General features: G+C 39.6%; 1 protein-coding gene across 1 annotated transcript in view; it reads left to right on the top strand.

Annotated features, from left to right (window-relative positions):
• Positions 1–5123: 5123 nt before the first annotated feature.
• The window catches only part of LOC108100697 (prolactin-releasing peptide receptor), a 33062-nt gene continuing 23500 nt past the window's right edge, over positions 5124–14685 (top strand). Inside the window, exon 1 of the mRNA XM_017204719.2 lies at positions 5124–5608. The gene's annotated coding sequence lies outside the window, so the exon portion shown is untranslated. The remainder of the gene's footprint in view (positions 5609–14685) is intronic.

Raw genomic sequence — 14685 nt, 5'->3', positions numbered from 1 at the left:
TAGTCAATTAAAATGTACTTTAAAAGATTTGTATATGTAGTAATGATTTGGAACCTTAAAATATCGATTCGTATCGAATAAAATGAATTCTTTTTATAAAATGATTTATTTCACGAAGTAAATACAGTCATTAAAAAAGAAGACCTTCTTTTCCGAGGGTAGTAGAGCTCGTGGCGCCAACGTCAGTGGTGCACGTTGCGTATGCGTGATATCGACAATGAACATCGTAGACTCATTGTTAAAATGCGGACATACCTGATGATGGTCCCAGCTCCATGTGGCAGTTACTCAGATCTCAATTCGCCCACATGAAGGCATCAAAGCTTGGCTTGAAGCAATAAGCCGCATTCGGTGTGCCTCGAATGGGAATGGAAAACGACCTGCTTTATTGTTTGTATTTTTGGCCGGACATAATACCGCGAAACTGCCCATCATCAGTTTGTGCGTAAAGATTTTATGATCTCGGCTCAAAATTATCGAGGCATGTTGAAAAGTAGACATTCTTTAACCGCAATATTCACCACCATCCTCCCATTCGGTAGCACTTTTCCTCCGCTTTCCACGTTGCTCGTAAAATGAAGAAAGAAAATTGCAATAAACTGACCTTAAGGGCTAAAATTATTTTACGAACAAAAAACAAGCCTTTTGAGCAGTACTTTGAGCTAATGAAAAGCACTTGCTTGACTTCAACTCAGCAAGGCATTCATGCAAATGATGTATAAGGTATTTCTTTGAATTCCAGCTTAACTTGGAGGAAAGAATTTTGTATTTGTAAGTTATTCATTTATGAATCCATTTAGCTTTTAAAATAACAAAAAATTAGAAATAGTTTGTATGTAAAGTTGTTATTTTCTGCTTAATTTAAACAGCAACCTTCGAAATTCCTTTTATGTGAATATCCTTTTTTGTGTGTATGCACTTTGCTCAGATTTAAATCATAGCTAATTTTCATAAAGTGTAGTCACTTATGACTTTGAAAGCACCATTCAGAAATGTCGAACAGTCGAAACCTTTCAACTGGTTTACTACATGCCAATTATTCTTGTTTCCCCACCTCGATGTGGGTACACCAGCATTGACTTTGATGCCTCAACGTGTTTCTTTTTCATAATTTACGAGCCGAAATGTTTCATTTCATATTTTATGGGAAATAAATTATGACCCCGCCCAGTGTTTCCAATTGACAACGTCACCGAAGGGAGCCCAGCTAAGCCGGCGATAAGAACTTTTGGCCCACCAAACCAAAAAAAAAAAAAAAAAAAAAGAGCAACGCAGACACGAAGGATGCCAAAATAATGGAAGAAGAACTGCAAACGGATAGAGGCGAAATTTATGTGCGTTTATTGATTGCCGAACGGGAGAAAAACAGCAAAGGATGAAAACTTGTCCAGAAAGCGAGGCGAATTTATGTAAATTTCACTTTGGTCCTCAAAGCGACTTTTATGAAGACAAAGTGCAGCTGGGTCTGGCCAAAAAATAAGAACGAACAGCCCATAAAGCTGAGGGATTCAGTACTGGTGTCTTTTGCTGTCTCCCCAATGCACACAGCACAAAAACCGAAACCAAAGGATCCCCTTTGATTTAAAACAATATGGAAATAAAAAGGAAAAAATTGTATAAAACTTATAGCTTGCAGGAAAGCAATTGGTTAGCAGTATATAATTTTAATGTTATTCTAGTTGGTATAGTAAAATTGACATTTTACTGATATTATTCAACAGCTTTGACTTCTTAAACGTAAGTTATATCTGGTTGTAAAAGATTTTTTTAACCAAGTAAAGATATGTTCATTTGGCAAGTGTCCAATGTTCGGCTTGAAGTCAATGGGCCTTGAAAAGAAAAGCCGCCGAGCCTTTCATCTTAAAGTGACCAGGCCGAAAAGGGAACTAAAGTGGGACTCGTTCCGGTTAAGGATGAATAGATTTAGGCAGTAACTTTAACGCCGCATGTGGGCCAGGCCACCCGCGTGTGTGTGTGTGTAAGTGTGTGCATGTGGGTCATTTATATGCAAAGCATAACCATGGCTCCACAATATGTTGGCTCTAATAAGCCGGGAAGATGGAGACCCCGCCACAAGCACGTATCCCATCCCATCCCGAGTGCACAGCTCAGGTAGTCTTGTCCATAATTTGGTCTCGTATCGAACTACTCCAGAGCAGCAGCTGCTGCCATAAATATAATTTCAATAGAAAAGTTGCCAATATAAGTGCCAAGTAGTGTTCGTGCCGTACGAGAACCTCTCGAACTTGAAACAATCGCAGTGGTTTCCCTGTCCCAACTATTTATTGTTTGCTTTCCGAGTCCCCAATATTGTTATTAACTTGCTCGCCTCTCCTTTAAATTGTTTTCCTTGAGCTGACAACGGAGTTTATGCTTAGGGCGTCTATCGAAGAAGGAACCAACAAATTTTACAATTGGGAAAGTGACCTTCTGACCAATAAAGTAAGACCAAATGAGATTTATTTATTATGAGCAAAAAGAGGTTGTATTGTTAAAATTTTAAAAATTGGCCTGAAAAAAGTCTATTAATGCCGTTCGTTAGAGAATTGAAATACAACCTTTTAGATGTATGCCAATTCCAAATCTGATTAAAATTAGAAAAGTTATTGGCTTAGAATTAGAAAATTTTAGTCAATTTTCAGAAAATCCATTTTTTGGAAATTTTGAAAGAGGTGGTATCATAAAAATTTTTAAATGTCCTCAAAAATATAAAAAAATCTAATGATGTAGTTTTTTAAATATTTTTTAATTTTTTTTTTATGGGGTCTGATGTGTCTCCTTTATTGCGTTGCAAACTTCTGGCTAACATTTTAATACCCTCTGCAAGGTTATTCAAACTGGGGAATAAATAATCTTAATTAGATGAGTGAGTTCATTTTTTCTTGTTTTTATATTTAAGACTCGTTTTTGGAGTGAGATTGCTCCCTTCTTGATGCCAAGGCATCAAAGTCCATTTATAAAAAGACGTTCCAAACTTTTAAATTAAATGCTAAATATAGACTGAACAGATGCGAAAAATACGAATATACGCATACAAGTATATATGTAGATATATGTACCCATAAATATAGAACCACATTAAAGGTCAGCGACAACTGAGCAGCTGGGCGACGGAAATATATTAAATTCTTAGGGAGACGGCATTGCTCAACAAACAAAAAATTATTTTCATGTTTTATTAGCTGCCTCTAAAATAAAGTCTTATTAAGATGAAAACAATTTTTTAAATATAATTTGTAATTATCCAACTGTATAACTTAAGTGTAAAATGATTTTCTCAGTAATAAATTTATCAAAATACACACTTTAAATTAAAAACTTTTGGCAATGTAGGCCAAAAAATCAGATTTTAACTAAATTATAAGTAGCAAACATGCGGAAGGCTGTCTTGGGGCCAAGAGTAAATAAAACTGAATCTGTGATTTGGCAGGCGTTGTCACTTTTTCTTCAAACCTTGCCTGGCGTACGCGGCGTATGCGCAACACGGATTTACTTTACAATGTCAACAGAGAGTTCGTCGTCTGGCCTGCATGTATCCGAGTACTTGTACTCGTGCGTTTGGGTGAAGATGCCTGGCAAGTAAATAAAAATTCATGATAGCAGCGCTTGAATATGTTACACAAATTTCCCCTAAGAGGATGAGGCCCAGGCTGAAAATAAGGATGAGTCGTCTCAGGTAGAAAGCTGCCATTGTTTATGGTAATCGGCTAAAGGGGCAAAAGGAAAAAGTGGTGCGGAGACGGCAGGTTGAATCCATCCTGCGAAGGCGGCCACTATTCACTTCACTTTTTTCCAGCGCATAAATGTGTCAGGCGGGGTGCTTAAAAAAAATATGAAGCGTAATTCCGAAGGCGGAGGGAAAGGCGACGGGACTCGGCGGTTCTTAAGGAGTCTCGCCCGAAGTGGAAACTGTTTGTCGACTTGGCTTTAATAAATAAATCGCAGCTGCATCAGTTGACACATCCCTTGTAGCCCTCTCAGAATGCCCTTGACGGCTTGTGATTTCCTGTGGAACTTTCCGGCGACAGATAACAAAACAAATAAGAGCGCATGAAGTGGCATTTGGACTGGGAGATACCCACTAGGGGAGTGTCTTCTCTCAAAGATATAAATTACTGTCCATTAGTCTCACTCAAATAAAGTTTAGATCCCAAATGCATTTCGGAGACTTGTTTTAACAATTCAGGAATGATTTTTCATACAGCTTAAAAGTTTTTAAGTCCGTTCCAGTATATTTGATTTTAAATCTACCTACAGATATCATTTGAAATTGTTAATACTGTTGAAATTCGTCGTATGCAGGGTATTAAATTGCGAAAAGTGACGGAATGAGGTGACGAACGTAAACAGTAAATAAATGAGGAAGTTGAGTCAGGTAAGCAGACGCTGATGGCGATGATGGGATGAGATAAATTTATGATCCATGTGTGGCAGGGAAAATTAAAGCTTGATTAGCTAATTGGCAGCGGAAGTGACAGAACCCATTAAAGCAATCAAGCGAGCGCCTTTTTTTCTTACAATTTTCTGATTTTAATCAACTCCTATTACCCATTCTTATATAAAACATAAGTTAACTTGTCTATGATTATTATTTAATTTGCAAATTAGGTGCGGTTAGTGTTTATTTAAAGTCAGGTTTAGAATTCAAGCAAAATTCTTAGCTACCTTTCTGGGAGCAGTAAAATCTGCGTGGGATAACTAAAAATTTTACACAGCGCAACTTAACGACCTTCGAGGGCTACGAAAAAGTTCAAAAACTTCAAAATGACATCACTGTTTTTTCGTGATGGATTTATGAAGTTCTCGTTACCGAATTCCCCGTTTTACGGCTCATTTAAGGGCCGAAACTGTTTTTCACTCACTTTTCCCGGCTCGCAGATAATTGACAGGGGAACTCACTCGATTCACTCAACACCCCTGCAATTGAGTGAGCCAAACGCTGCGTATACGCGATATGCATCGTCGTCGGCACATTACGTATACGCAGCGAGCGAAACGACTCGAGTTCTTCGGCTGAACACGAGCCCTTATCAGCGGCTAACCTGTTGGTCGGTCGGTCGTTCAGCTGCTCAGCCTCACGAAGTTGTGGCGTTCAGTTGCCTGTGATTCTTCGTTGACGGCGGACGCGAAAATCGGCAGATAACCGGTGGGAGATTCGAAAAGAGGTGTTTTCGAACTGAGGAAAAGCTGTCTTTTCTTCGACGGAAGGCTGAAGTGTGTTTCCATTGTGCGGCGAAGAACTGATAGCGAAAGTGAGAGCGAGGAGACCAAACAAGTGCCGGAACGTGCTCGAGTGCCTCCATCCTTGCGGTTTTCGGTTTTTTGTGTCTCGAGCAACTCCTCCCTATATTTGTATATCTATATATATATATATGTATATGTTTTTATATACACCCCGCATACGCAGTGTTGACACGTCGGCGGTCGCCAGTTTTCGGTTTTTATTTATACGCCTGCTTGTACTTTTTTCCCGTGGTTAGCTGGGCCAAAAAACTTTTTTGCCTCTGGCCCAACAATAACATTTAACGGGCGGAGTGAGAGTTCAAGTTTAACTGACTGCAAACCAACTTCAAATTAAATCAATTCGCCAAGGCAGCTGGAGTGGGAGGTGAGTCTGACTGCGGACTGCGGACTGCAAAAATGTATTTGTTAATAAGTTTGACATGTTTGTCGGAGGCGGAGGCAGGCCGAAGTGTATCCCCGAGTATATTCATTACGATCCGAACAAATTGAATTCCAGTCAACTTTTCTTGCGGCCTTTTCTTCGGCTCCCACAAAGAAAAGTTTTATTTCGGCACAGGCCGGAGTCCCGAAAAAAGCATTCAACTTTTATTTTGTTTTGCGACAAAACAAATAAGTTACCAAAATACACAATAAAAAAAGAGAGAGAAAACACATAAATGCTAAGAGGAACCAGGAGCGAAAAGAGTGATGCGGGGCAAAAGAGATAACATTAAGGAAAAACCCAATTGCATTGGAAAACAAAAGGAAACGAAAGTGGAGGTGGGGGTGGGGTGGCACGTTTTCTGTTCGCTTTTTATGGCCAAATCAAATGGCTCGGCCGTGACTGTTCCTTAATTAAAAATGCAAATTTCCCTTTAATTTTAATGGGCCCTCGAGAAGGGAAGGAGCGAACGAGCGAACGAACAATCAGAAGACAGTCCGGACAACTCTCGATTGATTCTAATTGATCCCCGCTGACATGGACGCCAGTCATCCATCCACTCGTCGTCCATCAATTGTTGATTCGATAAACAAATGCATTGATTGCTTTGCCCAACGAGGGCGATTACTAATGACCGTATTGCTCAGGTGGGAATTGGTCAAGTTTACCCGGCGTATACGTAATGTTAATCATTATTGTGCGTGCACAAGTGATAAATGTGTATGGCAACTATTCCTAAGATGATTGATTGTCTTGCTTCAGTTATCGGCGGAACCTTGATTTCCCATGAAACTCGTTTGCAACTTCGCAAGTAGTACGCTTTAAGTTATCCAACTTAATCCGCTCCATCACAAATTCATCAGCCGTTTGAGACGCTCACTGCGTATACGTGATATGCGTGCACATGTCAGGGATTCCATATGCCTGAGGGAACATGTAGTCCTAACCCCCCACACAGAATAAAGAGACTTGCCAAAAGCGAGAGAGAAAGCAGAGGAAAACATAGCAGCGTAAAAGGAAAACGCATTTCAATTTGCATATCAGACCGCGAAAATGCTCGCTGATGGCCAGTGGAAGTGGTACTTAAGCCAAATTCAGGTAGCCAAAATCTGCAATGGAGGCGAAAATTGCAGAAATGCTAGCTGAAACATCGTCACTCGATTAGGAAGCCTCACTTTTTCCCGGTTGCCCATCCTTTGGCTTCTACTTTTCTCCATTTGCATTTAAATCATCTTTGAGGTACGAAGTAGTTGCGAATTTTCACAGTTGGATGCCAAAAGTCAGAATGCAAATATTTATTTTCACCTCTTGCAAGCTATTAAGGTGAATGCCTGAAGGTCCATTTTCTTTTTATTTATTTAAGAAATTGAACTAAACTTATATATAAATACTTGCAGTGAAAAGTCAAAGACAAACATTCACATCGGTTGGTGCAAAAAATGTATTTCTGTAGTTTAAAACCATTTTTAGTTTGCTACTTTTTTAATAAATAATAATCTGTTAAATAAATAATGTACGAGTATCAATTATATTTGATTGCCTAAACCAATTTTGAAATACTAAGCTAGTTTATGCACTAAAATAATATTTTTAGGAAAACATCTGCAATTTTAAATTCCTCTGAAGGTATTTTTTGTGTGGTTCCCGTAAGCACATTTACTTTGCGTTACAAGTACATGTTTTGTGGGCCTTTTTATGCCACTTGCCATTTTTATTGGTTACTAAGTTCTGCATAAATTATGCAAAAGCCAGTCGGTGCATGGCCGGGAATGCTATGTAAATATATTTTATGTGTGCGTGTGTTTATGAGCAAAACGGCTTGATAAGAAATGCGTAAAGGTGGGTGGCGGCGGCCAGCTGCTTGAATTTATTTGATTTCTCACAGTCGCAAGTCACAGGTGACATTTTTACGGCCAATCTGAGCGATGGAGGCCCCCAGCCAGAATAACAGAGTAACAGAGTAACGAGCTGAGGGGAACACGGCCATAAAACGATTGCCGTTCTGAAGGCCAAAAGCTGTTGCCTTTGCTGTTGCCATTGCTTTGGCCATTTCGATTGCCTTTGACTTGGTGTTTGCTTCAGGATCCCATCTCTGGCGCTCTGTAATCTGGGCTCCCAGGATGGGGGAGGTCCTCCCATTGACAGTCAGTCAGACGTTTGCGGCTAGGATTTTCAAATTTCTCCAGAGACCACAAGCCGAAGGGCCCCACTCGATGTTGCCTTTCAATTTAGCTCGATGTCTGGTTATGATTTCGGTCCGTGCAGTTGCTCACTTAACTTTTGTCAATAATTCAGGGCCCATTGGGAAGCCAGCAGGGAAACAAGTCGCTCGGAAGGCAGCCTAATGCAGGCCAAAAAATTAATTGCTTTTCAATTAGAACGACGGACGGAATCGGGAGGGCATCCCAAAAAAGGAAAAAATCACTCTGCTGGATCCTCATGGATTCAGCAACCGCAATTGGGGGCCCGGGGATTTGGATTGGAGCGAAGAGCATTGTGGGCTCCACACTAAGCCCCAATACTCAGCGGCCAGCAACGTAATTAATTCCCCATTCATAATTGAGTCCTTGGGGTTATTTAATTTTAGTGAAAGTAGTTTTCCAGGGATTGATAGGTAATTGGTTTAGACCTAAATTAAAGTTAGTCGGTCTTAAAGGTCCCCATCAAAAGGGAATTTGTTATTTTGCAAGTTAATAGGGTGTAAAGCTTTCTTTACGTATTTTTGTCTAAATAATTCATGAAAAAACCCCTCCTCATTTAAATATAAATGCACAAAAAATTCTCTTTCAAAGTTTCGGAATGAACTTTTCGCTTTGTCATTTCCCCGAAACATAACCTATTTAGAATAATCTATTCGACGCCAAAGTTTCTCCGTTGGCTTCGCCGAAAGAGAGAGTATTTATCGATTCATTATCATATCGCTAACAACTGGCCAGGGTCTTCGCTATAGCCATCGTCATCATCGTAATGTGGGCAACGCGAAACCATCCGGTTGGCCACCCCCTCACGAATCCACCAATGCAACCCCAAAATTCAGGAGGGTTTGAACACACCGCGGTTCAAATATCATTAAAATGCAAAAATTGACGTTACGCGCGGCGGAGGTTCGCAGGATGGGCGGGTTGGGCCCGAGATAATAAGTGGGCGTGGCCGGGCTCTCAGAGTTTTGGTTTAGCGTGGATAGCGGCCATGAAGTGAACATTTAATTAATTTCGTTTGTTGTCTTGGTACGTTGATTAAAACGCCATTTACAACAGTTTGCCTGCATTTAAGTCAGCGCTAACTGAGTTGCTTATTAATTTGCATAGTCTACGGCAGAGTACTTCCCCTCTCGACTGCTCTTTTGTTGCTCTTTTTGCCTCGCTAGATATATATGTTTATAAATGAACATATTGCAGACATGAATCTGCATAATGATAAATGGAAATCGAGACGAGCCAGGAGATAATCCTGTTGAAGGCCAGCAGCTGAGGAGCTGTAGCCTGGCAACCCGGGCAACCAACTTAATCGCTCTGGAAGAGCTGCCAAGGAAAGGTCAAGTTCTCAATTTGTAAGAGTTTATTTTTCATTCAGATTACTTGCGGCTTACGTTACAGATTACTCTCACGAATTTTTCAAAAGTTTCAATCACGGCTTAAGTTTGTTTGGTATAAATAGAAGTACTTTCAGACCAAATGAAAATAACATGACAACGAATCGAATTAATTAAAAGAATTTGCTGATCCAATTTCTAAATGATTTTTAATGTAGTATAAACCACTTAATTTGTGTTTTATTTGTTTTGTAAAGCATTTAAGGTTAAATATTGAGTTCAAGAATAAGTAAAATTAAAACAACTATGTATTATAATCAATAAAAACATCTCAAAATTCATTCTTAACTTAAAATTAAATAACACAAATAATAAAAAGTAGGTACTTTTGATATAACGCACATTTGAATAATTCAGAAAATGTTTATTATACCCGAATATGTTAATTTGAAGATAATATTTATTTGTATGCCAAAGTGTAGGCATTCCTCTTCCCTTATTTGGAATTCCGAGAACATAAAACTCACGAACTTCTTGGGTTCTCATGCTCCCCCAGTCTATATAAAAAATTTACGCCTCCACACTCCGGTGTGATTTATAATGTTGATGATTTCCGACTTCCTACGGTTTCACCTCCTGGTTTTTTAAGTTTCAAGTCATGAAAGAAAATTCCCCTACAAAAGACACAATATTTTCCGAACCAATTTTCCGGTTGCAAAGCTTGGCCATGTTAAAGCGACCATTCTGGCTTCAGCTGACCAAAACAAGTGGATTGTTTTGGGTCTCGGGAGCGTTGCCTGCCAAATGGTCGTGGATCCCTCATTATGACTGACGACGGGCAAGGACATTTTCCAGTGCACTGCCTTCTGATAAGGACAGTGATAAAGACAAAGGACAACAAACCCGTGGAGCACTTAGCCGGTCGAGATTGGTCTCTCAAAGCTGAATTTATGAAGCCATTGTCTCCTTCTTAACGGCTGCAGGGAAGCTGCAGTAAATGGTCAATTAATTATGGTCACTACCCCTTGAACCACTGGCACTCACATGCCCACAAACTGCATTAGTGATGTACTTGAGATATAAGAAAATGTTAAAGTAATTTATAAAAAATATATTTCAAAGTCATTGATTTGTATATAAATAATTTTAAATATTTAACAATATATTATTCGATTGTAAATTGTTCTAATTTATTATTAGTTATAGGAATACATATTATTAAAATCAGGAAAATAAGTCCAGTACCTTTGAATCTTAAATAAATTTGCCCAAATATTCCTACTTCTCAATAAAAAACAATTGATACATTTTTGTTAGGATCAGTCTTGCAACTAATATCTATTCGATATTTTTTATTAATCTTTCGATCCATCCCTGAAGTGCAGCAAAGTATGCAATAGAAACCAGAGACAAGAACTTGAGGACGCAGAAGGACGAGGGACTCCATGTGTAGCCGCAATAAAATTCATTGATTTTCGTTCGGTTCGAATATTGGTCGGGCTTTGGCATATGTGTGTTATTGTGTGTGTGGGTGAACCGCCGACGTCGCGGCGTGTTATGCAAGGACATACACACACACACAGCACAGAGGAGAGAACAGAGAACAGGACACGGATGGGACCAAGGTTGTGCAAACAAATGGCGTCAAAAGACAAGGGAAATTGGTTTTGTTATTGTTGCTGCGGCAGCCCGAAAAAGGTTAAACGCCTAAACAAGTGAGCAATGCCAAACGGGGAAAAGGCACAAAATGAGCCATACAAACTGCGATAAAGGAATTTGCCAAAAAAGGGTGAGCTCTGCTGTGGAAGGGGTGAAACTTTCGAAATCAACTGATTATTCCACAAGCGGAATATGAAAGTCCATCAGAGAACTTTCTACAAAAGGGCTTACAGGCTCTACCTTTAAGTTCTCAAATAAACTTTATTTTTAATAAATATTCAATGGAAATGCTTTCAGATTAAAGAAATGTACTTTTCATCCTCAGCTTAGTTAGTGAAATAGTTAGCAAAGCTTGAGCCTTCTTTCCTTGAAATTTCAATTAGACAAAAAGTAAAAGAACACTTAAGACATGAATGGTAATACGATATGCTTTTATTCTTTTTCTTTTTATTGCAATTTTAAAATTTATAAAGGCTGTTCTCATGCATTGAATTCTTTTTTAAAAGGATTTGTGTGTTTGCTCCTATGCAAAACAAAGCTGACTAGAAAATATATTTTGGCCAAGAGTCTACTCCAAGAAGGCTTTGGCAAGAAAACATACTTCAAGGCCCGAAAGATAATCTGGAAATACGAATAGCCGAGCGGCGAGTGGTAAATGAAATTATTGTCCTTGCATATGCCAAATGAAAATTGTGAGTAAACAAGCCGAAGAAAGGAAAGGCTGACAGGACAGCCAGCCAGCTAGACAGACAGACAGACATTCAGACAGATAGACAGACAGGCAAAGGGGGAAGGGGAGGGGGTGGTTGTGTCCTCGTTAGGCGCACCTCCAATCCTGGGCTTTAGTCCTGCAAACTAAGGCTGCGGTTGCCACGCCCCCCGACCAAAACGCCCCATATGTCGCTCAGTCGCAAGTTCAACGCTGCTGTGTCCTTGGCATTTGCATTTTTATTTCAGCCACGGCTTGCGTTTCGGTTATTACTACTGGGATGGAAGGGAAATGGGAATGAAAATGGGAGTGGAAAATCAGAGTGGAAAATCGGAATGGTGGTGGGTGGAAGGGACAACTCATGACAACTGCGAGTGCATATAATTCTCAAAAGTTTCAGCTGCTTCAGCAGCCATCCGCCTGCCGAAAAAGCTTATGGAAAATTATTAAACATTCAGACGACGCCCTCAGCTGGGGAATGACCAGAAAATGTCCTGGCGTTTTACAGTAGAGTTTAACTGGTCCAGTTATCCTTATCTTGAGGTTGCAGGCCAAACACGAAAATTGCTTCGTTAGTTGCCTGGAACCCATGTCTTTTGGCCGTTACAACTGTCGACAAGCCGAGGTTTTGGAAAGGATAACTGAGGTACGAGTATAAGCACGAGCTTGTTTTTCTTCCCACACAGAGAAAAGTGTTATTAATATTGAAATTGTTTAGTTAGTAGGTAGGAATTCAGTATAGAATATGCCTTTTATACTCTTGCATTTGAATTTGTTTTGTTCAAGAACATTGCTGTTCTTCATTCAACATCCCCAATAATTTTCCGAAAAATTAAAAATTATATATTGCCATGATATTATTAGCCTAGAAAATCAAGATTATTTATGAGGATTATATGGGTAAAAAAGCTCTTTCCCATTTATTTTTGTTGTGGTCCCTAGAATGTACAAAATTTTAAAACAATAATCCTGGCAATATTGCACTTGAAAAGCTTAGATGGCTGGCAATCAAAGGAAATCGCCCCATTGTTGTTTTCATTGCCGGGCACAATTTTCCAGGGGATAATAATTGGCCTGACCACTTTTTCTGTGTGCCATCGGCGGACTCGTGGCAATTGTAATTGCTTGCCATATTCAAATTGTATTTTTTCGAGGGACTTTAAAGCTCGTTGAGGAAACCACTTACCACACACAGAGGCAATGGCAGCTCGGTGTTCCGTTGTGAGGGACTTTTGGTCTCTGGATCTGATGGCTCTTTGGCCGCACGCCTCGTTGAACTTTGGCCAAAAGTGGCCGTGTAATTTGTATGAAATTCGTTTTGGTTTTTCTACGCTTCTTTTTTTTCATTTTTTGTTCGGCTCTCTACTTTAAGTGGCTCGTGTTAGCAAACATTTCAATTTTCGAATAGACTGTCAGCTCTAGAGAGCTAAAAAAAAATGGTGGTGGGAGGGAAAAGCACGCCCAACTGGAGGAAAAGCCATCGGAACGGGGCCATCGGTAGGCTGACTTGTTTACATTTCGGCTCGACCGGCTGTGTTTGCCTTGGGATCAGAGTGGAGCTGGCCGAAAAGGCCAAAAAGCGAGGGACTGCGCTGCCCTTGGCCGTAAATTCATGCTAAAACAATCTTATTAATGGCTATAAGGGCCCCATCCTGGCCCAATCTTTCTAATAATGTTTAACTGCGATTTTTATATGCGATTTCTGTATTCGTGATAAAATATTACCGCCTGGATTTCCTGTTGCCGCCGCTCGTTTGTTGTTGCTTGCCAATTTTAGCCATTTAGTTTGATTTCAGTGTTATCTTTATGCGAATGCCGCTGACGCTTATCGCCGGTTCTGTCCACACAGACCTTAATGGGCTTAGCCCGCTCGCATCGGGGTCGAAATCGGGGGGATTGGGGGCTTCCTTTTGGAGAGGAGCTCCCCTTGATCCCCGGGCAATTTGCTATTTTTGCCGTTTTTATTTGGCCCAATAATTCAGTCAGGGTATAAGCGGAGCATCGATTGAGTAACAACAGGTACTTGAGTTCAGTAGAATAGCTTAATTTATTTAGAGCTCAGAACTTTCAGTTTATGCTCTTATTTACCTATTCAAATAAGTGGATTATTTCACTTTTTATTGAGTAGTTTGAAAATATTCTATTGTTTCCCAATGTTGTCATTTTTATTTTTACGAAAAATAATTTATTAAAACATTTATTTATGTTTAAATGACTTATAATGTACAATTTAAATTAAAAGTGGATGGAGCTTAATAGTACTTAAAGCAAAGATGAGAAAGCACCATAATAAATCGCTTGATGAAGAGTATTAAAATTTCCCCGTTGAGTAATGCTCTCTTTTATTTTTGCCCATTTATTACTATTTCTTTGATGCAGATATATTTGGATTTTGATATATGCGATTCGGTTTGTGCATACATACTCGATATTTATGTGTCCGTCGTAAATGTGGCAAATACTCGGCAACTACTTTGAGTGAGTCAGTTACTAGACCCTCGGTTCGAGTGCATTGTGATCCGAAATGGAAATAACTCTCTAATTAGTTGCCGGGCACATAAATCAAAAAATAAATTAAGGCAGCGCGCTGCTCTCATTCGAGTAAATACATATCTGAGACTCATGTGCGTATGAATAATTCTCAACCCGACATTTCAACGATATGCAAAGTGGCTGCTTACGAGCAAAGCAGCAATTTAAAGTGGCAAACGCAGCAGCGGAAAATGGGAAAAAATTCGAACAAAATTTTAATTAAATTCCGCGTCATCAATCGATTCATGACACTGACACAGACACTGAACACATGTTCCCATCGAGGCCTCATCTGTCGGATCTCCTAATCTGCTGAGTAATTTCTTTGGCCGCGAATAAACTTTCTTCTAGTTTTTATATATTTTTTTCCTTAGCGAAACTAACGTCAAAGTTCTGCGCGAACTTTGTAATTGATTATCATAAAAATAGCCATGTTAATTAGTAGAAGGAGCTGGCCAAGAAGTTTTGTGGCCTTGATCACCGGCCAATCCGGCCACATCATTAGTGCAGGAAAATCTGGTGTAGCTCTGCTAATGGCATAGTTTCCATTTGCCAGGTATTTGTGGTTTTCCGGAAGTTTTCTCAAGC

The sequence above is a fragment of the Drosophila ficusphila genome, unplaced genomic scaffold (assembly GCF_018152265.1).
Source record: "Drosophila ficusphila isolate 14025-0441.05 unplaced genomic scaffold, ASM1815226v1 contig_286, whole genome shotgun sequence".
In the NCBI taxonomy this organism is placed as follows: domain Eukaryota; kingdom Metazoa; phylum Arthropoda; class Insecta; order Diptera; family Drosophilidae; genus Drosophila; species Drosophila ficusphila.
Note: the sequence above shows the minus strand (reverse complement) of the source record. Positions and strands in the feature narration are given on the sequence as shown.